General features: G+C 34.5%; 1 long non-coding RNA gene across 1 annotated transcript; it reads left to right on the top strand.

The window, feature by feature from the left end:
* Nucleotides 1-11,303: 11,303 nt before the first annotated feature.
* LOC107956727 (uncharacterized) lies at nucleotides 11,304-15,244 on the top strand. Its single transcript, XR_005905255.1, has 3 exons — nucleotides 11,304-11,412; nucleotides 11,674-11,728; nucleotides 15,167-15,244. It is a non-coding gene; the product is annotated as an uncharacterized lncRNA (long non-coding RNA).
* The last annotated feature ends 12,612 nt before the right edge of the window (nucleotides 15,245-27,856 follow it).

Here is a 27,856-nt window from a genome sequence, read left to right as displayed (position 1 = left end):
CTAAACCCGGCCTGGACGTTATGGTCGAATCCGACATGCCACATCGAAGCGTTCAAAATATTTTAGTATTGTTGATCTAGAAGAACTTACTTAGTGTTTTAAAAGATAATTTCATTGTAGGTTAAAGTGAATGGAAGCTGTGCACCAGGTAGGAAACCGGGAAAGAGGAGGTGAGTCCATCGGACTGCTTAAGTACCAAGCTCCCTTCGGATCCAATCCTAGACATGCACACCGCCATTGCCACACCTTAACGTCATGTATATTTCCAGGAAACCAATTTGATTAAGTTCTTTTTAGGAAAAGTGATTAATTTTGGAAAATATTTTCATTGCGGAAGCTTTGCTTGTTGTCGTGTTATTTTGAATCAACTACTGTTTTTGAAAACGCGCCCTAAAGCTATTCAATTTCATCAATTAAATATAAGTAATACCTACCTTAATAAAAACATATTAAAACCATCAAAAAATAATTCAGCGGCCTTATTACATTTAAAAAAAACCCAAAACCTTAAACGTAAATGAAAGGATGCCCAGTTCACCAAAAGAAAATCAACTTGCAGAACGTGTGGCCACTCCGAATCCCTCGCCGCCCCAGGCCCACTATGGTTGGGGATTACCTGCGTGGATGAAAATAAAACAGTGAGTTTGGGGAAACTCAGTGTGTAAATTAACCCAACCATAGCCTATATCGGTTCAAACCACAGTAAATAGAATAAGTTGGCCTTAGCCCAGAACAAAATTTAGAATAAAGCCCATAGGCCCATAACAGAACAGAACAGATATTACATGTTTATGCCAAACCCAACCCATATCCAACCACATGCACCCCATACCAACCTTTCACCATGTGGGGAGACTACTCGACCCACCCAACCGCTACACGCCCTAGAAATATGCAGCATGGCTGCTAGAACAGATAATGTGACAGAGTCACCAGATACAGATAATCGTGGCAGAGCCACCAGAACAGATATATGTGGCAGAGCCACCAGATCAGATAATTGTGGCGTAGCCACCAGGACGCTTCCTCCATAATATAACCCATGTCCCCATGCAACAGATATACAATCATGGCATACATCATACAGAATCAGATCGTCATGCTTTTCAGTCAAAAGTAACCCCAGTGGTATAATGGTAATTTTGCACCTAGGGGTACATCAGTAATTTCCATACATAGGGGTATTCAGGTAATTTCCCTATTCTTAAGGTTTTCATGCATAGCATAGCCATTTACGTACAACCAGAAACACTTACCGCGTTTTCTTACCGAATTGGGCCCGTTGGCCCACTATCCTGATTTTGGCCCATTAAGCCCAAAAAACATCGAAATGCACGAAATCGTGCACTCTAAAATCTTATCACTTTAATTTACCATATACATCAAACTTATAATCTCACGAGCATTCGCACACTTGCAAGTTCTCAAAATACCAGCTTTTTAGCATTTCAACTTTTCGACTTTTGCCAATCTAGTGTATAAGAGGGTGTCAGTTACACACCTGTTTGCGATGATATGCTGACGAGATCCACACACGAACTGCCTATAATTGGATTAATAACATGTTAATCTAACTATCGAAAATGACTACATATTAACCTCTTACCACATTCGGCCAAAAGCACCTTAGGCACTAGGGATCCTACCTTTGCCGAAGTTAGCGATTATGTCTAGATCCAGTCGTTCCACTTGTCCAAGCCTTCGATCAGCAGCCTCTAGATCCCACTATCATCAAAATAAAATAGTTATAACAACCCTTAGAGCTACAAGCCCAAATCGACAGCCTCCTTAAGCTTTAGGGGATTCGAATTTTCTAAAACCCGAAATAAAGATTAAGTTCAAAAACTTACCACCGGTTCCTTCAGTCAATGATTCCAACTAACTCCTACTCAATTTTGATGCAGATCTAACCCTTCAAATGATAAATGTTGAGCCTTTGGTGATATTAAAATTCGGCTATGCCCCTATGGCTATGCGTTTTCGGCTTTTTATAACAGTGAAGAAAAGATGAGGGTTTTGTAGTGGCTAACAGGGGGCGACAAGAGTTGGTGTTGAATTTAAAATTTGATGATGGAGGGATCCCACATTGGGAAGCTAACATAAGAGTGGATGCAAAGCTGGCTTTAAATAGAGAGAACCATGAGGAGAGTAAAGGTACCCTTCTTGGCTGATCCCTTTCGCTTTGTGGCGTGCTCAGTTGGGTTGGGTGCCGGCTAGGAGTGCTTGAAGCGTGGATTAACTCCAGTCTCCAATCAGGTGTATATTTCTCACTACTCTAGCTGTAGGATGGCTACTTTGGGCCGCGATGGGCAGAAAGGGGCCATGTGGGCCCAATGGGCCTTCGGGCCCAATTGGATAAGTTGTTTGATTGTGTAGTAAATATTGGACTAGGCTAGGTGAATCTCATATCTGTGGCTAGATTTGGGTTAAAAGGGCCACACGAGCGTGTGGACCCATTTGGGACGAGAATAAGTTTTAGTGCCATTCGTATTGTTATTGTAATATCCCGAATTAGGGCCTAATCAGAATAGTGGTTTCGTGACCATAAATCTGAGATAGAAATAATTATTTTATAATTATTTTGATGATTATGATATGATTGCATGATTGTGTGAAAATTTCGTGATGAAATTCTATGCCTAAAGTGCTTAAATTGAAAGCAGGGACTAAATCGAATAAGTTGCAAAACTTGCATTCTAGAAGTTTTTAGTATGAAATTGTTTTGGAATATTAATGAGGAGGTCTTAAATAGCAATTTGACCAATTTTAAGTTCATGGACAAAATTAGGACATGGAAGGAATTTTTGGAAAGTTTAGTAGTAAGGGTATTTTGGTCATTTAGTTATTAAAATGAATTAAAAACAAAATTAAAAGCCAATTTTTGTCCATCTTCTTCATTAGGCCGAAATTTCAAGGGTTCTCCATACCTAGGGTTTGTTTCAAGCTTCCAAGCTCCATAGTAAGTGATTCCAAGCCCCGTTTTTAATGTTCTTTACATTTTTGGAATCCCGGTAGCTCGATTAAGCTTATGTTAGCAATAATTCAACCTAGCGTTTATATTTGGAAAAATACCCATAGGTGAAATTTGTGTATTTCGATGTTTTATGATATAATATGGGGTTTTAAATTATGTTAGACAACTTGTAATACTCGATTTTATGCAAAAACGAGTAAAAGGGCTTAATCGGTAAAAATACCTAATAGTCACAAGTACATGTTAGAGTGAGAATTTGATGTTGCCATAGAAGAGAAAAGTGATCAGCATGTTGTAAAACATAAGAATAAGGAATAAAGTTTAATCCTGAGCCTAGGGGAAAAAATGTAAATATGCAAAAGTTTAGGGGCAAAATTATAATTTTTCCAAAATTTGAGTTAAGGATTAATTTGATAATTTGAGTATTAAATGAGCTAAATGTGTTATTTTAGATCAAGAAAGACGTGGAATCGACCTCAATCGAGGAAAAGAAAAGATTGTGGACTAAATTGCAAAATCTTTGTATTTTGGTACCAAGGTAAGTTCATGTGTAAATACTGTAGCATAATTGTTATTTTTAAGTTATTGATATTAATTATGTGTTATGCTGAATTTCATTATGAAATGTATGCTTTGTGGTTAATTTCAAATAATATGTAAATTATGTGAGCAACTTGTTAAATATAATTGTTACCGAGTACCGATTTCGATATTCCGTGGAAGACGGCAAAGATGTGTGATCGAGGAAAACGCCTGTTTGAACCTTAGGAATAGATTAGGATACAAGTGACATGTCACTAGGATGGTTGAGCATCCAAACTCGTTGAGTTGAGTCCGAGTTCACTTATGGATGCGAATGTCCGAACTCGTTGAGTTGAGTCCGAGTTCGTGAGATGTAACTAGGCATCCGAACTCGTTGAGTTGAGTCCGAGTTCACTTATGGATGCGAATGCCCGAGCTCGTTGAGTTGAGTCCGAGTTCGCTTATGGGCGGGTTACATGATTGCTTGATTGAATATGTGGCACTTATATGCAAATTATCCATGTATATGAATTATATTCCGATGTGTTCAATGGGTAAAGTTCTACTCAAATGGAGGAATATTCGAGATGTAAAGAGACGTATTGGTAAGTGATGTGAAATGGATATTTTGGACAGGTATGTATTTAACCCTCGGGTTGAGTATTGATACAACCATGATAAGGTAATAAGATGATGAAAAATGATTACAAATGTGATATGTGTTTTAGTGATACATGCTAATGTTGATTGGTATGACTGTCTGTTATGTTACTTATTATTTGCATATGAACTTACTAAGCATTTATGCTTACTCCCTCCTTCTTACTCATTGTAGTTTCGGACAAGCCAGCTCAGGAGTCGGGATAGGTCGAAGGCTCAGTCACACTATCCGGAAGACTTTTGGTAATGGCTTGTAAATTTAAGTATGGCATGTATGGCAATATACCTTTTTTGTGTAAATAATCTTATGGTACGGTGATGGAATGGTTGAGGAAATTCTTGATAATGATAAATTATGAAAATAGTTAGTTTAGATTATATTTGATGTTAAGGAAAATTATTAAGATACTTAGTGCATAAAAACTCATAAGAGGGATGAAATTTGCCATAAACAGAATACTGCAGCAACACTGACGCGAGTTTGAAAATTTACTAAAAATCATAGAAATTGAATTTGGTGATGGATTACATATAAAATTGAAGATTACTATGTCTAGTTTCACATGAAACAAGTGAAACAGGTAAAGGAATTATATGTTAGAAGATATTTGAATTTTAGTGAAACAGGGTCGTAGCAGTTTCTGAATCCCCTGTTCCTACTTTAGAAATTCACCATAAATTGTAAAGATATAATTAGGTGGTTTATTTTATATCCTCAGAATCCTTATTGAGTATAATTTTAGTAGAAACAAACTTAATAGTCATATGAATTTTTTACAGAGAGAAATGTGGTTCGTAGTAAACAGAGGTGAGACCAGTCAAGTCCTGAAACAGGGGTAACTTTAACTAATAAACTGTACTAATTGGCCTAACCAAAAATTCTAGAAAAAAATTAGTTGATAGGTATATGAGTCTAGATTTAGGTAAAATTTACGGATCTTGATTTCGAGTTTCCTAACTCGAGAAATGATTTTTCTTGTGACTGTGATGCAAGTAGCTTAAAAGCTGTGAATGTAGAAACAAATAATCCAAAGTTCTAAAAATGTTAAATTAAGCTTAGTAACACCTCATGCTCGACTCCGGCGATGGTCTCGGGCGTGGGGGCGTTATATTTAGTGGTATCAGAGCAGGTTTAGTCAGTTCTCGGACTACGTGTTGTATGTATGGATTTTGCTATACATGCCATATGTATGAATTGTGATAGTGTGACGACTTCTGACCTTTTTAAATGAATTTTTTTATATAGTAAATGGATCCCGATCCAGCTGTGGCAGAGGAAGTAGAGAGTAATGCGCCAGCTCCGGCTGAAGGAGCAGCGCCGACTGAAAACCCACCCCCTACTGTTGGTCAGGGAGGAGGAGAAAGGGATCGGGAAGCCTTTCTCCAAATGATGAGTGCATGGTACACTGAGTTCGTTCGTACGAACCCAAATGTACAACCTCCCCCACCTCCCCCAATTCCTCAACCTGTACCCCCGATGCCTCAAGGTATAGATCTGATGAAATTTCACAGAACTCCAGTTGATAGAATTCGCAAGCAAGGGGCCAAAGAATTTAAAGCAAATATTGATGATGATGCTGAGAGAACAGAGTTCTGGCTTGAAAATTCAATCCGGGCATTTGACAAATTATCTTGTACACCTGAAGAATGTTTGAAATGTGCTATATCTTTGTTGAGGGATTCAGCTTATAATTGGTGGAAGACTTTGATTTCGGTGGTACCGAAAGAGAAAATAACTTCGGAATTCTTTCAAGAAGAGTTTCGGAAGAAATATATTAGTGAAAGATTTATTGATCAAAAGCGTAAAGAATTTCTTGAGCTGAAGCAAGGTAATATGACGGTTACAGAATATGAAAGAGAGTTTGTTCGATTAAGTAAGTATGCCAGAGAGTATGTTCCTACAGAGGCCAAGATGTGCCGACGATTTGAAGACGGGCTCAACGAAGACATCAAGGTATTTGTTGGAATTCTTGAATTAAAAGAAATGGTAGTATTGGTTGATCGAGCTTGTAAGGCCGAAGAATTACTTAAAGAAAAGAAAAAGGTAGAGGCTGAGACTAGAAATTGGAAGAAAAGACCGATGAGCGGTTCATTTTCATAGCAACCTGGAAAGTCAATGAATATGAATCCTCGTTCCCAAGCTTCAGCTGGGCAATCATATGGGAATTATAAGAAGCAAAATGTGGGTCCTAAATCCCAGACTACTTCGGCAGCCAGTGTAGGGAACTCGAGATTTGTTAAACTCGAGTGCCAGCGGTGTGGTAGAAATCATTTTGGTCCGTGCAGAGCAAATGAATGTTTTCGATGTGGTTCTCCGGATCATTTTATTAGAGACTGCCCAGAGAGAGCTGAGAAAGAAAAATTTCAGAATACAAAAACAAGTGGGGCGGATTCAAGAGGAAGATATCCAAGAAAAGTTGGGAGCGAAGCAAGCAGTAAGAATGAAGTCAGGGATGCACCAGTTAGACCTGAAGGAAGGGCTCCTGCTAGAATTTATGCTATTAAAGCTCGTGAAGATGCTTCCTCACCTGATGTGATTACCGGTACATTTTCCCTCTATAATGTTAATGTTATTGCTTTGAATGATCCCGGTTCTACTCATTCATATTTGTGCATGAAATTGGTGTCTAGTATGAATATACCTGTTGAGAACACAAAATTTATGATTAGAGTGTCGAATCCGTTAGGCAAATGTGTGACTGTCGATAAAGTATGTAAGAAATGTCCTTTAATGATTCGGGATCATTACTTTTCGGCCAACTTGATGTTGTTTCCGTTTGATGAGTTTGATGTTATTTTGGGTATGGATTGGTTGACATTGCATGATGCTAAAATAAATTGCAAAGAAAAGATTATAGAATTAAAGTGTGGAAATGGTGAAACTCTGCGGGTTGAATCAGATAAATCAGAGGCATTGCCTAGTGTGATTTCTTCAATGTCGGCTCAAAGATATCTGAGAAAGGGTTATGAAGCTTATTTGGCGTATGTAATTAATACAAAAGAAGTTGAAAAGAAAGTTGAATCAGTGTCGGTTGTGTGTGAATTTGCGGACGTATTTCCAGAAGAATTGTCGGGTTTGCCTCCAGTCAGGGAAGTAGAATTTGGTATTGATTTGATACCAGGAACAGCTCCGATTTTGATTGCTCCGTATAGAATGGCACCAGCAGATTTGAAGGAATTAAAGTCGCAGTTGCAAGAGTTGACTGATAAAGGTTTTGTGAGACCGAGTTTTTCACCTTGGGGTGCTCCCGTGTTATTTGTGAAAAAGAAAGATGGTTCTATGAGGTTGTGTGTTGATTATCGCCAGTTAAACAAGGTGACAATCAAAAACAAGTATCCGTTGCCAAGAATTGATGATTTGTTTGATCAGCTAAAAGGAGCGACATGGTTTTCAAAGATTGACTTGAGATCTGGGTATTACCAACTGCGGGTAAAGGAGTCGGATGTGCCTAAAACTGCTTTTAGAATAATGTACGGTCATTATGAATTTTTAGTTATGTCATTCGGGTTGACAAATGCTCCTGCTGTGTTTATGGATTTAATGAATCGCATATTTCGGCCATACTTGGACAGATTTGTTGCGGTGTTTATAGATGATATTTTAATTTATTCAAAAGATGAGACAGAGCATGCTGAGCATTTGAGGATAGTTTTGCAAACTTTGAGAAATAAGCAGCTATATGCTAAGTTTAGTAAAAGTGAATTTTGGCTTCGAGAAGTTGGATTTTTGGGTCATATTGTTTCAGGTGATGGTATACGGGTTGATCCTAGTAAAATTTTAGCCATTGTTGATTGGAAACCACCGAAAAACGTAACCGAAGTTAGAAGTTTCTTGGGGCTAGCTGGGTATTATCGGCGGTTTGTAAATGGATTTTCTATAATTGCTGCTCCTATAACTAGATTACTTCGAAAGGATGTTAAATTTGAATGGACGGAAGAATGTCAACAGAGTTTTGAAGAATTGAAAAAGTTATTAACTGAAGCACCAGTGCTGGTACAACCCGAATTAGGTAAAGAATTTGTGGTGTATAGTGATGCTTCTCTAAATGGTTTGGGGTGTGTACTCATGCAAGAAGGAAAAGTGGTGGCTTATGCTTCGAGGCAGTTAAAACCTCATGAGAGGAATTATCCTACTCACGATTTGGAATTGGCTGCAGTGGTGTTTGCTTTGAAGATTTGGCGACATTATTTGTATGGTGAAAAGTACCGAGTATATACCGATCACAAAAGTCTTAAATACTTGATGTCACAAAAAGACTTGAATTTGAGACAGCGAAGATGGTTGGAGTTATTGAAAGATTATGAGCTTGTTATTGATTATCATCCGGGAAAAGTGAATGTGGTTGCCGATGCTTTAAGTAGAAAGTTGTTGTTTGCTTTGAGAGTTATGAACACTCAGTTGAAAGTGTCAGATGATGGTTCGATTCTAGCAGAGTTAAGACCAAAACCAATGTTTTTGCAAGAGATTTCTGAAGCTCAGAAAGATGATCAAGATTTGCAAGCCAAGAGAAAACAGTGTGAAGTTGATACAGAGTCAGATTTCAAAATTGGTTCTGATGGGTGCTTAATGTTTAAAGATCGAATTTGTGTACCGAAGAATGAGGAATTGATTCAAAAGATCCTACAGGAAGCACATAGTGGTTATTTCTCGATTCATCCGGGTAGTACGAAAATGTATAATGACTTGAAGAAAATGTATTGGTGGAATGGAATGAAAAGAGATATATCAGAGTTTGTGTCCAAATGCTTAATTTGTCAACAGGTGAAAGCTGAACACTAAGGACGTGTTTGGTTCGCCGTATTACCCAATCCATTACGCCCCGATTACGTGCGTATTACATTACGCCCCTATTCCGGCGTTTGGTTCGCTGTAATAGGTATTACGCGCGTAATCGGTTACGCCCCTAATCCCCAAATTTTCGTGTTTTCCAATCCCTTCCCTTTTCACTGTATTAGCTATTACTTCTGGCCTCCCTCCCCATCTCCCTGTTTTACCCTCCCTCCCTACCCGACCCTCTCCTCTTCCGTCCTAATCATTTTCTCCTCCCATTTCCCACTTCTTCCGTTGATTATTCTGTCGTGAAATTTTAGGTGGGGTTGTCTTCCGTGCATGAACCTCTTCCCTCACCGTTAAATTCCTTTTATATTTTAAAGCCCCCCACAAAGTAGAGTCGCCGTCCTTTCTCTTCATCTGGATTGAACAGCTACGAAAGATCTACCACTAATTTCCCTTCTTTGATCCTCTCAATCAAGTAATTCTCAAATTATTTTCCTACTGTTTTTGGGTTTTTTTAACCCTCTGTTTCATTCAGTCTTTTGTTAATTCCTTAATTTTCCATATATGATTATCAGGTGATGATAAACACTGTGAATTTAGTGTTAGAACAGCTTTGATTTTTATGGGTCTGATTTATTTTGACTGGCTTTTTTTTTCCTCCGTTTTTCTTTCCTTCTCTGTTTCATTGTTTTTTTTGTTAATTTTGCTTATGTGATTATAAACACAGTGAATTTAGTGTTGGGATAGCTTTGATGTTACTGGGTTTTATTTAATTTTACAGTTTCTTTTCTCTTTTTTTCCTACTGGATTTTATGCTGCGTTTGATTGAATCTTTTTGTTAATTTTTGCTTTACTTTCTATTCATATATGTTTATGAGTGATGATAAACAATGTGAAGTGTTAGAACAGGTTTGGTTTTAACGGGTTTGATTTCTTTTTGCTGTTTCTTTCTTCTTCTTTTTTCATTCTTTCATCACTTAAATAGAAAATTTCAGTTTTTGATTGGTTTAATTTCCTGTTTCTTATTTGGGTTTCAAAGGAGATCTGCTCTTCCTTATTTGAAGGACTATTTAAGGAGATGAATTGAGAAGAAATATATATTTATATTTTCTTTTCGGTGTAGATTGAGAGACATGGGTCTTTAGGTAGACAACAGGATAGTATACTTTATGCTTGGCAATCTGCATATTCGTATTGATTTCGTGTCATATTCGTGTTTTAAGGTATTATAGGTGTACAAATTTGAACATTTAAATAATTTTTATTATATGGATTGTGGTACATTTGTGTATTCATGTTTTTTTTAATACTATATTATATACATATATACAGTGAAATTTTGCCTTGCGGACTTCATTTAAATTAAGAAAGCTTACAAAAGACACTCCCTTTCCATTTTTTGTTATTCTTTGCTATGAGTTGGAGAAAGAATAAACAGGAAACTGTTTGCAGATTTTGCTTTGTTTTTTCTGTACAGTATGGGGGCTTGGTTCTTTATTAGGAAGAATTATTGTAATGAAAAGAGGACACTTGCTCCTATCCTAACAGCCATTCCCTTTTTTAATGTTTAACAATGTTGCTTCTTTCTCTTTTAATTATCTCTTGGATACTGGCCAAGGAACATCAAATGATGATTACTTTGTTCGATGCTAAGCTTTGTCTTAACTATGAACCTCTAGAATCTAGATAATTGCATGCTATTGCTCATGCTATGAACTAGAAATTTTTGGTCATTTTTGATGATTGCATATCTAAAGCAAATGATGTTTCTCCTACATTCTTCAGCCAAATCATTGGCTAAATTAGCTTATCAATTGTTGTTGTCTCCTTTTGAAATTAGGTTTGACGGATAAATTATGAGCATCAAATCACTTTTGAAGTTAGTTTGAATCTTTTTGCTCGGTTGATGATACATATGCCTGCATTGTGTTGTTTGCTAATGGGAATGAATGTGGGGGAATTAGAGGCCAGTGGTTTGTTATGTATTAACTGAGTGCAACTTACTACATGTAGGATGTTAGGCACTGAATTTACTTAATATGGTTGGTTTTATGGTTGTGCCATGACTGCTTCCAGCATTCTTGAAAAACAAAAGAAAAATTATTATCTAGTCTTCTCATATTGTAATGAAAAGAGGACACTTGCTGGTTCGGCCTTTTATTAGGAAGAAAAAGGAGGTGAGAACTAATTACAAATAATGAGGGAAATGAGGAGGCAGTTCAGTGTAGGTTATTGAACTTGGAATTGGGTTTAATGGTTTGTCGCCTGGTATCATACAGAACAAAGAAACTCCAGTGAATCCTTTGAAAGCTATGCAATTGGACTTAATAGTTTCATAGTTCCCTCTTTTTGTGTTCCTGCTTATCAGTATCTGCTATAAGCCTATAAGCAGTGGCTAAATGTTTTATTTTTCTTATGTTTTTGCAGTAAGAGAGAGGTTAATAAGAAAGTTCTCAAAGTTCCTGGAATAGAGCAGAAGGTAAGACTACTCTAGAAAGTTAACGGTCCATTTAAGTACTTAAAAGGTGATTGTTGCAAAATTGTAAGTATTGATGATTGGTAGGCAAGGGGATTTAATAAACTATCTAGATACTGTTTTGATCGATATCATATTTAAAATATGGCTCATGGATGATGATTGGTGTATGGTTGTTCTGTGCTTTGATATACTATATTTAGCTATAGCATAAATATTTTCCCCAAAAAAAAAAGGTTGATCCGAGCACTTTTCTCATTACAGGTAACATTTTTCCAACACTTCCACATCGCAGTCGTCCCAGATTTGAGCATTACAGGTTAGTATTGATGTAGTAGGTTCTGTTGTTTCCCAAATGAATATGGTTTTGTTTGTATGTTTGTAATGCTCATTAAAGCTTTTGTTTGTATGGTTATGGTTATTGCTGCATGACCATTGTTCTTTTTGAATTTATCAGCCAAGTTATATGTTTTTACTATTAGGTAACATTTTGTTTAAAGAGCATTATGCCTACAAATCTTTTATGAGATAAATTTGTACATGTAAATGAGATAAAAGTTATATATTTTTTATGAAATTATATTACCATTTAAAATGTTATTATCTAGTTTTAAAACTTCAATTTCATTATTAAACTAAATCTTCATTCTTCATTTTTTTTATTTTGAAATTGGAAAACCTTAACTAAACTAATCATCAATAAAAAAAATTTTCAATGATCAAACTTTGAACATGCTTTAAGTAACTAATCAATATATTTATACGATACCATTTTAGGTCAATTAATTTGGGTGATTTTAATTAACTAATCAATATATTTAAAGGTCCAAATTATAATGAGTTTAGTTATAATCTAACAAATACCAACCTTCAAATTTTACCTCAATTAATTTTACCTCAATTATACATAATATATTAAAATTTAATATAAGTTTTTGAAGAAATTAAATGCTCATGGATTATAATTAACCTTTTATGCACGCAATACATTTTATTTAAAACAAATGTTAATTGATTCAAACATTATTTTTCCTCTATAATGGAAATAATGTTATCTTAATTATAAAAATGGATAAATGGACTGAAATTTATTATTGTCTAATTCTATCTTAGATTTTAAGTCAATTACATTATACATAAAATATTCCTCATTCATAATATGATTTCCCTATAATACATAAATTATAATTGTGAAAGTGTAAGGAAGTTTTTAAAATTAACGTATATATAATATGATAAATAAAATTATACAAATTTTACTTAAAAAGTCAAATTTGGCTGTTAAATTAATAAATTCTATAGAATTCTGAAATTTTAATAATAATAATTTTTTGATGAAAAAATGCTAAACATGTATTTTAAACTTGATACTAGACAGATAAGTAACAATTCTTGTAAAAAATAAGTCCTCTTCAAAGTTATATATATTTTTACAAAATGAAATTACCATTTAAAATGTTATAAAAGTTATAAAACCTTAATTAAACTAATCATCAGTAATTAAATATACTCTTTCATTATTATTTGGGTGATTGATAAAGAAATGAAATTAAAGTTGCAACGATATCATTTAGTCGTCTAATTTTTTGCTTCGTGTGTTCTAAATTTGTGCTGTTTATTTTTATTCGATAATGTGTAATTGCAACTTCAATTCTTTAATAGTGTGTTCTAATTTTAAAATGTTGCAGTAATGGCTCGTCTGCCTTTAATTGCACAAAGTGTGAGGCGTAAAAGAATTAGTATTGCTGTGACAATATGGTTGGAAATCTGTAGAATCGCGGTTTGGTTCTTATTTAGAATGGGTGCCAGCCTTAGCCTACATAGACCAAGGATTAGGTCCTATACCGTAGATTTTTATGCAAAACGGGATTATGTGAATAGGCTTGTATATGCTAGTGACGAGACCTGTATTGAACAAGTTAGGATGAATAGAGCTGCCTTTTTTAAATTATGTGAGATGTTAGAATCGATAGGGGGATTGAAGTCGACAAGGTTCATGCTTGTTGACGAGCAAGTAGCAATGTTTTTACATATCATCTCCCATCACCTGAAAAATCGAGTTATCAAGCATCACTTTAGAAGGTCCGGGGAAACTGTTAGCAGAGCATTTCATAGTGTTTTAAATGCTGTCATACGCTTGCAAGATGTGTTATTTAAAAACCCGGAGCCAATTACAGCCGATTCTTCTGACACAAGGTGGAAATGGTTTAAGGTATAGGACTAAGTTTTATATATAGCTTCAACAACATTTACTTGATTTAGATTTAAATTAGTATTCTAACTCAAGGTTTTATATCATGTGATATAGAAATGCTTAGGTGCTCTTGATGGAACCCACATCAAGATTAGGGTTCCAACAGTTGATAAACCTAGATATCGGACGCGAAAAGGTGACATAGCAACAAATATGCTAGGTGTTTGTACACCTGAGATGCAATTTGTTTATGTTCTTCCTGGTTGGGAAGGTTCAGTTGCTGATGGACGGGTTCTTCGAGATGCCATTAGTAGAAGACATGGATTAAAAGTTCCTCATGGTAAAGTGTATAGTTAGAGGACTTTGATTTATTCATTAAGATCACACTTTGTGTGCTGAATTAATCATTTTTTAATATGAAACTTATTTTATAGGTTGTTATTATCTAGTTGATGCTGGATACACAAATTGTGAGGGATTTCTTGCACCATTTAGAGGACAACGATATCATTTGAACGAGTGGCGTCAGGGTTATCAGCCAAGTTCTCCGCAAGAGTTTTTTAATATGAAACATGCCTCAGCACGTAATGTCATTGAAAGATGCTTTGGCTTATTAAAACTTAGATGGGGAATACTTAGGAGTCCATCGTTCTATCCTGTAAGGGTGCACAATAGAATTATTATTGCATGTTGTTTGCTCCATAATTTTATTCGAACCCATATGAGTAGTGATCCCATTGAAGCGGAGGTGGGAGAAGGATTACCTACAATTAATGTGGTGGATGACGATGAACTGAATATCACAAATATTCATCCATCGAATGCTTGGGCTACTTGGAGGATGGAACTAGCCAACCAAATGTTCGATAAATGGCAAGCATCTAGAAATTAGTTTGTGAAACTTTTGTGAAACTTTTGTATTGATTTTTGTATTGTACTAAACTACAGAAATTATAATATAATTTCTTCTAATTCAGCATGTGTTATAATTTTAAATTTTTTGTGCTATGGAACTTTTGATTCATGATATTCAACTTAATTACTAGATTTTATAAAGTGTTGACCTTTTGAATCATGATATTAAAATAGTAATTAATATAATTTATTTTTTTTTGTTCTTAAGATCATTATGTCAGGTGTTCCAGAATCAAATGCTCAAGCTTCTCGAGGAAGCAAAAGAAAATGGGTTCCCAAGGAAGATGCAGCATTAGTTTCCAGCATGGTGGACCTGCACAATGTTGGAACATTTAATGCTGATACCGGGTTCAAAGCCGGTTATTTGAACGAGTTGGAAAGAATGCTACAAACGGTTTTACCAAATGCAATGTTGAAGGCGAAACCTAATATTGAATCAAGGATTAGGTTACTTAAAAGGGAGTGGTCAATCGTCTACGACATGCTTAATGGCCAAAACAATAGCGGTTTTGGTTGGGACGAGCATAGGCAGCTCGTTGTTGCTGAAGATGGGGTTTGGGAGTCCTATTTAAAGGTAGGATTATTTCAAGTCTTTATTATATTATTTTTACCAAACTTACGACTAATATGATTTCCTCATTTTTTTAGAGTCACAAAGAAGCCGCCCAATTCAGATTTCGTACTTTCCCTTACTATGACCAGCTTACTACCATATACGCAAGAGATCGAGCAACTGGGAGAGATGCTCAAACAGCTGCTGATGTTCTTGAAGAAATACATGCTGATGATGAACGTACTACAGATATGAATGAAGAGAGAAACACATTCTATGACTGCGAAGCTGACGTCTCTTTAGATGACATGGATGTTTCTGGTACGGATCCGCGAGGAGATCGAGACCAAGGGGTTCCTCATCTTCAAACAAGAGAAAGAAGAAATCTGATGCTCGTGATAATATGTTTTCTTCATTTAATGAGGCTGCCACTTTGTTCGGGGAGAAAATCCAGGCCGTTGGCGATCAAATCAGTAGGAGTTTTGCCTCCGAGGTGGTAGTTCAGCAGAAGTCAGAACAACATATGGAAGAGAGAGCTTCAAATTTATATTCAGCCTTATGGTCAATTGAAGGTTTAACCGACGATCAACGATATGATGCATTGAGTAAAATTCCCGACCATCCAACTCAAATGATCGTTTTCTTTAGTTTACCTTCAGTTGCCCGATTGGAATGGGTTAGGAGATTTCTTTCTTACCATTAAATATCAAACATCAAACTTTTTGATGTTGTAAAACTATATAACATATGGATTTTAATGTACAATTTCATTTTCATCTAACGTTTTGTTTATGCATAATATAATTCTCAAGTTATATATTGATTTTAGTAAATTCATATAAGAACATTATGAAATTATATATCACTATATAATTATATTAATATTAATTATTTTAAATTGTATAAATTCATATAAGAAAATTTTTATTATCAAGAATTTTATGAAATTATATATTATTATTAAATTATATGTAATAATTATTATTTTAAATTATACAAATTCATAAACTATAATCATATTAGTTATAATAATTTTAAATTTTATTAAATCATATATTTAATTAAATCATATTAGTTATAATCATATATTATGATTTGAGTAAATTCATATAAGAATATTAATTATTAAGAATTTTATTAAATTATATATTTTAATTATATTATATTTAATAATAATTATGTTATTTTATATTTTACAGTATCATATTTAATAATAATTATGGTTTGAGTAAATTCATATAAGAATATTAATTATTAAGAATTTTATTAAATTATATATTTTAATTAAAATATATTTAATAATAATTATGTTTAATTATGATTAAATTATTTATTATTGATATTAATCTTATTAAAATTTAAATAAAATAATTTACCAAAACAAATTTCTGCTAATTATTAAGAATTTTATTAAATTATATATTTTAATTAAAATATATTAAATAATAATTATGTTTAAATATGATTAAATTATTTATTTTTGATAATAAATAATCTTATTAAAATTTAAATAACAATAACAATAATCATTTACCAAAACAAATTTATGCTAAGGGTATTCTGGTCATTTTAGTTTTCTCCATTATGCTATTACACCTCTATTACATTCAACCAAACACAGTTTTACTATTACGCCTCTATTCCATTACATTCAACCAAACAGTTGATTTGCTATTACACCTCTATTCCATTACACCTCTAATCCAATCCAATACACCTCTAATCCAATACAGTGAACCAAACGTGCCCTAAGTGCCTTCGGGATTACTTCAGCCTATTATGGTTCCTGAATGGAAATGGGATCGGATTACTATGGATTTTGTTTCAAGATTGCCATTGACTCCAGGAAAGAAAGATGCCATCTGGGTAATAGTTGACAAATTAACTAAGTCGGCTCATTTTATCCCGGTACGTACGGATTATTCTCTTAACAAGTTGGCTGAACTGTATATTAGAGAAATTGTTAGATTACACGGAATACCATTATCGATTATTTCAGATAGAGATCCAAGGTTTACCTCGCGGTTTTAGAAAAAGTTGCAAGACGCGTTAGGTACGAAGTTAAATTTCAGTACTGCTTTTCATCCACAAACTGATGGACAATCAGAAAGAATAATTCAGATTCTTGAAGATATGCTTAGATGTTGTGTATTGGAATTTCAAGGAAGTTGGGAAAGATATTTGCCGCTGGTAGAATTTGCTTACAACAATAGTTATCAGACGAGCTTGAAAATGGCACCTTATGAAGCATTATATGGTCGTAAGTGTCGAACGCCATTGTCTTCGACTGAACTCAAGGAAAATCAGATTTATGGAGTTGATCTAATAAAAGAAACTGAAGAAAAAGTGAAAGTTATTCGAGATTGTTTGAAAGCTGCTTCAGATAGACAGAAATCTTATGCAGATCTAAAACGAAAGGACATTGAATTTCAAGTTGGTGATAAAGTATTTTTAAAGGTGTCTCCGTGGAAGAAAGTCCTTAGATTTGGACGGAAGGGCAAATTAAGTCCGCGTTTTATTGGGCCGTATGAAGTAATTGAAAAAGTTGGACCGGTAGCATATCGGCTAGCATTACCACCTGAATTAGAGAAGATTCATGATGTGTTCCACGTATCTATGTTACGTCGGTATCGTTCGGATCCTTCACATGTAGTTTCACCGACAGAAATTGAACTACAACCAGATATGACCTACGAAGAAGAACCGATTAAGATTTTAGCTCGAGAGGTCAAACAACTAAGGAATAAAAATGTTGCACTTGTGAAGGTGTTGTGGCAAAGGCATGGAGTAGAAGAAGCTACATGTGAATCCGAAGAAACTATGAGAAATCAATACCCACATCTATTTACAGGTAAGATTTTCGAGGACGAAAATCCTTAAAGGGGGGAGAGTTGTAATATCCCAAATTAGGGCCTAATCGGAATAGTGGTTTTGTGACCATAAATCCGAGATAGAAATAATTATTTTATAATTATTTTGATGATTATGATATGATTGCATGATTGTGTGAAAATTTCGTGATGAAATTCTATGCCTAAAATGCTTAAATTGAAAGTAGGGACTAAATCGAATAAGTTGCAAAACTTGCATTCTAGAAGTTTTTAGTATGAAATTGTTTTGGAATATTAATGAGGAGGTCTTAAATAGCAATTTGACCGATTTTAAGTTCATGGACAAAATTAGGACATGGAAGGAATTTTTGGAAAGTTTAGTAGTAAGGGTATTTTGGTCATTTAGTTATTAAAATGAATTAAAAACAAAATTAAAAGCCAATTTTTGTCCATATTCTTCATTAGGCCGAAATTTCAAGGGTTCTCCATAGCTAGGGTTTGTTTCAAGCTTCCAAGCTCCATAGTAAGTGATTCCAAGCCCCGTTTTTAATGTTCTTTACGTTTTTGGAATCCCAGTAGCTCGATTAAGCTTATGTTAGCAATAATTCAACCTAGGGTTTATATTTGGAAAAATACCCATAGGTGAAATTTGTGTATTTCGATGTTTTATGATAGAATATGGGGTTTTTAATTATGTTAGACAACTTGTACTACTCGATTTTAAGCAAAAACGAGTAAAAGGGCTTAATCGGTAAAAATACCTAATAGTCACAAGTACATGTTAGAGTGAGAATTTGATGTTGCCATAGAAGAGAAAAGTGATCAGCATGTTGTAAAACATAAGAATAAGGAATAAAGTTTAATCCCGAGCCTAGGGGCAAAAATGTAAATATGCAAAAGTTTAGGGGCAAAATTGTAATTTTGCCAAAATTTGAGTGAAGGATTAATTTGATAATGTGAGTATTAAATGAGCTAAATGTGTTATTTTAGATCAAGAAAGACGTGGAATCGACCTCAATCGAGGAAAAGAAAAGATTGTGGACTAAATTGCAAAATCGTCGTATTTTGGTACCAAGGTAAGTTCATGTGTAAATAATGTAGCATAATTGTTATTTTTAAGTTATTGATATTAATTATGTGTTATGCTGAATTTCATTATGAAATGTATGCTTTGTTGTTAATTTCAAATAATATGTAAATTATGTGAGCTACTTGTTAAATATAATTGTTACCGAGTACTGATTTCGATATTCCGTGGAAGACGGCAAAGATGTGTGATCGAGGAAAACGCCCGTTTGAACCTTAGGAATAGATTAGGATACAAGTGACATGTCACTAGGATGGTTGAGCATCCGAACTCGTTGAGTTGAGTCCGAGTTCACTTATGGATGCGAATGTCCGAACTCGTTGAGTTGAGTCCGAGTTCGTGAGATGTAACTAGGCATCCGAAGTCGTTGAGTTGAGTCCGAGTTCACTTATGGATGCGAACGCCCGAGCTCGTTGAGTTGAGTCCGAGTTCGCTTATGGGCGGGTTGCATGATTGCTTGATTGAATTTGTGGCACTTATATGCAAATTATCCATGTATCCGAATTATATCCCGATGTGTTCAACGGGTAAAGTTCTACTCAAATGGAGGAATATTCGAGATGTAAAGAGACGTATTGGTAAGTGATCTGAAATGGATATTTTGGACAGGTATGTATTTAACCCTCGGGTTGAGTATTGATACAACCACGATAAGGTAATAAGATGATGAAAAATGATTAAAAATGTGATATGTGTTTTAGTGATACATGCTAATGTTGATTAGTATGACTGTTTGTTATGTTACTTATTATTTGCATATGAACTTACTAAGCATTTATGCTTACTCCCTCCTTCTTACTCATTGTAGTTTTGGACAAGCCAGCTCAGGAGTCGGGATAGGTCGAAGGCTCAGTCACACTATCCGGAAGACTTTTGGTAATGGCTTGTAAATTTAAGTATGGCATGTATAGCAATATACCTTTTTTGTGTAAATGATCTTATGGTATGGTGATGGAATGGTTGAGGAAATACTTGATAATGATAAAATATGAAAATAGTTAGTTTAGATTATATTTGATGTTAAGGAAAATTATTAAGATACTTAGTGTATAAAAACTCATAAGAGGGATGAAATTTGCCATAAACAGAATACTCAGCAACACTGACGCAAGTTTGAAAATTTACTAAAAATCATAGCAATTGAATTTGGAGATGGATTACATATCAAATTGAAGATTATTATGTCTAGTTTCATATGAAACAAATGAAACAGGTAAAGGAATTATATGTTAGAAGATATTTGAATTTTAGTGAAATAGGGTCATAGTAGTTTCTGAATCCCCTATTCCTACTTTAGAAATTCACCATAAACTGTAAAGATATAATTAGGTGGTTTATTTTATATCCTAAGAATCCTTATTGAGTCTAGTTTTAGGAGAAATAAACCTCATAGTTATATGAATTTTTTACAGAGAGAAATGTGGTTCGTAGTAAACAGAGGTCAGACCAGTCAAGTCCTAAAACAGGGGTAAATTTAACTAATAAACTGTACTAATTGGCCTAACCAAAAATTCTAGAAAAAAATTAATAGATAGGTATATGAGTCTAGATTTAGGGAAAATTTACGGATCTTGATTTCGAGTTTCGTAACTCGAGATATGATTTTTCTTGTGACTGTGATGCAAGTAGCTTAAAAGCTGTGAATGTAGAAACAAATAATCCAAAGTTCTAAAAATGTTAAATTAAGCTTAGTAACACCTCATACTTGACTCCGGCGACGGTCTCGGGCGTGGGGGCGTTACAGTTATCCCTGTTTAAAATACTTTAGTTTACCAAATTACCAAAATACCCCTGGTTTGTAAAATTACTAAAATACCATTGGTTTATAAAATCACCAAAATACCCTGGTTTGTAAAATTACCAAAATACCATTGGTTTACAAAATTACCAAAATACCCCTGGTTTGTAAAATTACTAAAATACCCTTTGTTTATAAGATTACCAAAATACCCCTAGTTTGTAAAATTACCAAAATACCCCTGGTTTGTAAAATTATCAAAATACCCTTAGTTTGTAAAATTACCAAAATACCCTTGATTTGTGAAATTACTAAAATACCCTCGACCTGTAAAATTATTGAAATACCCTCGACTTGTAAAATTACCAAAGTACCCTTGATTTATAGAATTACCGTTTTACCCTCGATTTATAAAATTACTGAAATACCCTTGTAGGGTAGAAATACCGAAATACCCTTGTAGGGTAGAAGTACTGAAATACCCCTGTAGGGTAGAAATACCGAAATACCCCTGTAGGGTAGAAATACCGAAATACCCTTGTAGGGTAGAATTACTAAAATACCCCTGTAGGGTAGAATTACTAAAATACCCCTATAAGGTAGAATTACCGAAATACCCTTGTAGGGTAGAAATACCGAAATACCCCTGTAGGGTAGAATTACTGAAATACCCCTGTAGGGTAGAATTACCGAGATACCCTTGTAGGGTAAAATTACCATTTTACCCCTAGGGTGTTAAATGACTGTTTTGCCCTTGTAGGCAAGTGACTGACTTGGACTGTGTGGTTGACGGATTTGATTGTGAATATATGTTGGTGATATGAATGACTTGACTGTGATTGTTTGATTCAAATATGGACATGATATTCTAATTCTGTATGTTGTATGCGATGACATGTATATCTGTTGCATGGGATATGGGTTATATTGATGGAGGAAGCGTTCTGGCAGACTCGCTGCAATCTGGTGGCCTCGCCACATATACCTGTTCTGGTGACTTCGTCACAATATCTGGCAGCCTCGCTGCAATTTAGTGGCTTCGCCACATATATCTGTCCTGGTGACTTCGTCACAATATCTAGCAGCGTCGCTGCAATTTCTGTGGTGTGTAGCGGTTGGGTGGGTCGAGTAGTCTCCCCACATGGTGTAAGGTTGGTATGGGGGTGTATACGGCTGGATTGGGTTGGGATTGCATTCACATTCTGATTTTTTATTCTGTTACCTGATACTGATTCTGATTTTGATTCTGTTACCTGATATTGATTCTGATTCTGATTTTGATTCTAGTTCTGATAATGTTTCTTATTCTGTAATGGGTTAAAGCCTATCTGGTACTGTCTGTTAAAATGGGCTAAGGCCCAATTGATACTGAAACTGTAAGTAGGGCTGGGGCCAACTTTTAATTCTTTTATATGACTGATTGTTCCTTTTATATAGTATGGGATTTCACACTGAGTTTTCGTAAACTCACCCCGTTTGTTAACCTTTCAAGTAATTTCCAGCCTTAAACGGATCGGGGCTGCGAGGGGCTCAGAGGAAGCCACACACACTGTTTATGTTATAGTTTTGATTATTGCTTTTAAATGTTTTTATGTGGGTTGTAGTAAAGCCATTGTAATTTTCTGGATTTCAAATTTGGAATTTTATTTATTGTTCTTATAATTGCTAGTATTAGAACACGGTTTTCCAAAGCAACTACTGTTGTTCAAAACATCACGTAACCGCAATTGTTTTTAAATTAAGCTTCCGCAACTGCCAGGATTTTTTTTACAAAGTTGTTAAGAATGTTATTCAGCTAAGGTTTTCTAACAAGGTTTAAAAAGGGTACAAGTTTTTAATTATTAAGAAGGGTTTTTAATGGAAATATGGTTTTCGAAAAACACTTCAATGTGACACGCCAGATTCGAGCCAAACTTTCAGGCCGGGTTTGGGGTGTTACACTCAAAATAACATTTTCACAATTTAGCCCATATTGCTCAAATTCATCAAAAATCCAAAAACAAAACATGTAAACCCAATATCAAACTTTCATATTTCAACATATAACTTCACAAAGCTCATGAATTTATCCATGGCACATTTCAAAATCATTAAAAAAATCAGAAATTAAGACATGAGCTTGATAATATACAAAGCAACGATTACAAAAACATAGAAATTATAAAAAACCGAATCAAAACCATACCTTAATCCAGGCTCAAAGTGTCGAAACCTAACTAGCTCTTTTTCTTTTCTTTTTTCTTTTATTTTCGGTTGATGAACAAATAAATAATGAATATGATGGCTTATGGTTTTAATTTAATTAACATATTAACCAATTACCAATTTTACCCTTTGATATAAAACCATTTAATCATTAAACATATGACCATTTATGTCCATCCATTATACTAATGATCTCTTTGTATCTTAAGGACTTCTCCTTTAATATGACAAATTAATTAAGCACTTTAACAAACAACAGGAAACTTTTACATTTTATACGATTAGGTCATTTTTCAAAATTAAGCGCACAAACATTTAAATTTTCAGACGAAACTTTCACATATGCTAATTCACATATCATAAGCATGAAAAATAATATTTAACTATTTTTCTGACTAGGATATATGGTCCTGAAACCACTGTTCCGACTAAGGTCAAAACCGGACTTTACAGAAACATTAAAATTCTTTCGCGAAACTTTCACACCTACATCTTAACATGCAATAAACACCAAAAATAACATTAAAATAATTTTACGACCTCGAATTTGGTTTCAAAACCACTATTTCAATTTAGCTAAAATTGGGTTGTTACAGCCAGCCAGAGCTTATGCTATTCAAGCTCGCGAGGATGCATCTGCAATAAATGTTATCACTGGTACTTTTTCTCTTTATGACACTAATGTAACTGCTTTGATTGATCCTGGATCGACCCATTCATATGTATATGAATTTAGTGTCTAATAAGAGTTTACCTATTGAGTCCACTGAATTTGTGATTAAAGTATCGAATCACTTAGGCTAGTATGTCCTAGTTGATAAAGTTTGCAATAGTTGTCCATTGATGACATGGGGTTACTGTTTTGTGGATGATTTGATGCTTTTAGCGTTTGATGAATTCGATGTGATCTTAGGTATGGATTGGTTGACTCTAGATGATGCTATTGTAAATTGTAGACTAAAGCTTATTGTATTTAATGTCAGAATGGTGAGATTCTTTGTATTGAATTCGATAGTTCGAGTGAGTTGCTTGTAGTGATATCAGCCATGGTGGCACTGAAATATGTGAGAAAAGGTTGCAATGCTTATCTTGCTTACGTACTTGATACAAAGGTGTCTGAATCGATGATTGAATCAGTACCAGTAGTTTGTAAATATCCAGATGTTTTTCCAAAGGCGTTACCCAGGTTACCACTGATCAGAGAGGTTGAATTTGCTGTTGAGTTAGTACCGGGAACATCACTGATATCGATAGCTCCATACAGAATGGCTCCTGCAGAGTTAAAAGAGTTGAAATCTTGCAAGAGTTAACAGATAGAGGATTTGTACGACCTAGTTTTTCACCCTGGGTTTTATTCGTAAAGAAGAAAGATGGATCAATGAGACTGTGTATCGATTATCGAAAACTTAACAAGGTTATGATTAAGAATAAGCATCCTTTATTGAGAAATGATGATTTATGATCTGGTTATTATCATTTTTGGGTTAAAGATTCGAATGTGCTGAAAACTACATTTAGGACCAGGTACGGGCACTATGAATTTCTTGTTATGCCATTTGGGTTAACTAACACTCCTGCGGTAATCATGGATTTGCTGAATCGAATCTTTAGATCGTATTTGGATAGATTTTTTGTTGTGTTCATTGATGATATATTGATATATTCATGAGAAGAATTTGAGCATGCCGAGCAATTGAGGATTGTGTTACAAACTTTGAGAGATAAACAACTATTTGTTAAATTCAACAAATGCAAGTTTTGGCTCCGAGAAGTTGGATTTTTGGGACACATTGTTTCGATAAAAGGCATCAGAGTTGATCAGAGTAAAATTTCAACTATTGTTGACTACAAACCACCAAGAAACATTTTTGAAGTCAGAAGTTTCTTGGGGTGAGCAGGCTATTATCAGAGATTTGTTAAAATTTTCTCAATGATAGCTACACTGATGACACGTTTATTGTAGAAAGATGTAAAATTTGAGTGGTCTGCCAAATGTCAACAAAGTTTTAATCAGTTGAAAGCACTGTTAACTGAAGCACTAGTTTTAATTCAACCTAAGTCAGGTAAAGAGTTTGTGATTTTTAGTGATGTGTCATTGAATAGTTTGGGATGTGTTTTAATGCAAGAAGCGTATGCTTCCAGACAATTAAATACGTATGAGAAGAATTATTCGACACGCGATCTGGAGTTGGCCGCAATCGTGTTTGCATTGAAAATTTGGCAACACCACTTGTTTGGTGAAAAATGCCACATATTTACCGATCACAAGAGTTTAAAGTATTTGATGTCATAGAAAGATTTGAATTTGCGACAACAAAGATGGCTTGAACTGCTGAAAGGCTACGAGTTAGTGATTGATTATCATCCGAGTAAAGCAAATGTAGTCGCGGATGCTTTGAGTAGAAAATCATTGTTTGCTCTGAGAGTGATGAATACGCAGTTGACCTTGTCTGATAATGGTTCGATTTTAGCTTATTGAAAGCTAGATCGATGTTTTACAAGAAATTTGCATTACAAGCTAAATGAGTACAATGTAAGTTGACTCCTGATTCAGAGTTTCAGATTGTAACAGATGATTGTTTATTGTTCCGAGGTAGAATTTGTGTACCAAAAAATCTAGAGCTTATACAGAAAATCTTGCGAGAAGTACACAGTGGTAGCTTGTCTATTCATTCGGGGAGTAACAAGATGTACAATGATTTGAGACAGTTGTATTGGTGGTCAGGTATGAAACGAGATATTTCTGACTTTGTGCCCAAATGTCTGATTTGTCAGCATGTTAAAGTTGAACATCAAGTGCCTTTGGGACTTTCAGAGCCAGTGATTATACTTGAGTGGAAATAGGATAGAGTTACTATGGATTTCGTATTGGGATTAACCCTATCTTTGAAAAAGAAAGATGCTATGTAACACCCCTAACCCGTATATGTCACTGGACTAGGGTTAGGAGGCATTACCAAACATATCAGAACATTTTACATTCATTACACAATCAAAAGTCATACATTATCATATCAAAGTCAAATATCAACATAAAGTCCCATTCCTAGGTCAACGAGACATTAAACATGCATAATTAAGAGGCTGGGACTAAATCAAATACATACAAAATTTTTTCAAAACATAACAATTTCCTAAGTTACAACGGTCACACGCCTGTGTGAACAGGCTGTGTGCCTCACACAACAGTAGACATGCCCTTATGTCTACGCCATGGTGAAACTGTAACACCCCTAACCCGAATCCGATCGCCGGATTTAGGCTAAAAAGGTATTACCAAGCTAAACATTAAATTTCTGACCCACATTAACTAACATAAACAGAGATCGAGCTGAATACATATTGATCTTTGCGTTATATATATGCCATTTTCATATGGCCAAAATATTTACAATTACAAAACATAGTTATCTTCAGCCTAACCTATACATGCCATATCAAGACCAAAATAAAACTATACCAAAAAGATCGATAGTAGGATGAATTGCTAACGATCCCTGAGCCAGTTGCCAATATCAACAATCTATAAAACAGAGAAATAAGGAACAGAGTAAGCTTTCGAGGCTTAGTAAGTTTTAAGCATTTCAAACAATTAAAACTTGTCATTTAAATCAAACATTAAGTGTCACAGAACTCGTATTCTAATTATATATTACTTGGCTGAATATACACAAGTACACTAATTATAAAGCCTATTGGTTGAATATATATATGAATACACAAGAAATTTTTAGCACATATTTAACTATAGTATATGGCTCATACAATTACTTTAAGTCACATACTTTCATATAATGACATACATTGACCGAATAGGTCATTCTCTTATTCCTAAACACCGTATTCATCCACACGTATATATATATATCGTTCTTTAATACTAATAATTCACTTTAAAATCATTTCACATATGAGTACATAATACGTACCTTAACATGTTAAATATATAGTACTTACTCGACGGTGGTTTTCCGCGAATATTCAATGTCGTAATCTTACTTAATTTATTGGCATCAAACCTATCAAGTCTTAGAACTTGAAACAAATTTCTAGCACCAGCCTGCGGAAATTCAAACCGGTATAATACCAGCTCGTAGCCTACGGGTCTCTAGCCCAGATAGCATTCTAGCACGAAGCCTGCGGGTCTTTAAGCCCGGATAACATTCCAGCATATAGCCTGCGGGTCTTTAAGCCCGGATACATTTCCTCAAGTCACATGCATATTTAATCATATATTAACACATCTCATTGAACATGTCACATTAGTAGTCATTTGCTACATGCAAAAATAAGCTCCATATACATTTCATTAATTAAGCTTAACCCGTATTGACCATTCAACCATAGTTCATATACTTAGATTATTTATCACACAACTTAATTCAAGTAGAATCAAAAGGTCACAATTCATCTAATATACACATATCAAGACATCATAATTTTTTATACTAAAGGCGACTACTCAAAACGTACCTCGGATATCGTCCAACGATTACAACGGCTATTCGATTACTTTCTCTTTTCCCTTACCTGAGTTTGCCCCTCTATGCTCTTGAGCTAATTCAAACAAATTTAGCTTATTAAAATCCCATCATGCTAGATTATGGTCGAATATGATAAGAAATTTACTAGGTTATATAGCTACCTTTAGCTCAAATACGAAATGGTCATACCCATTTTAATCACTTTAAACATTTTAATACAATTTAATTATACATTTTTCCAAGTATACCTTTATGACCGAATATACATATCAAATAAATAGCTTACTTAATACATAACTCACATAGCCAAAGTACATATAACCCTAATGACCGAATATCCATTAAATATCTAGTTCACATACACAAACACAAAATTCATATGGCTTATCATATTTTCATGTACATATCTTAACTATATAGCCGAATATATATATAGTTCA

Source organism: Gossypium hirsutum, chromosome A11, assembly GCF_007990345.1.
Source record: "Gossypium hirsutum isolate 1008001.06 chromosome A11, Gossypium_hirsutum_v2.1, whole genome shotgun sequence".
NCBI lineage: Eukaryota > Viridiplantae > Streptophyta > Magnoliopsida > Malvales > Malvaceae > Gossypium > Gossypium hirsutum.
This window is presented reverse-complemented; position numbering and strand designations above follow the sequence as displayed.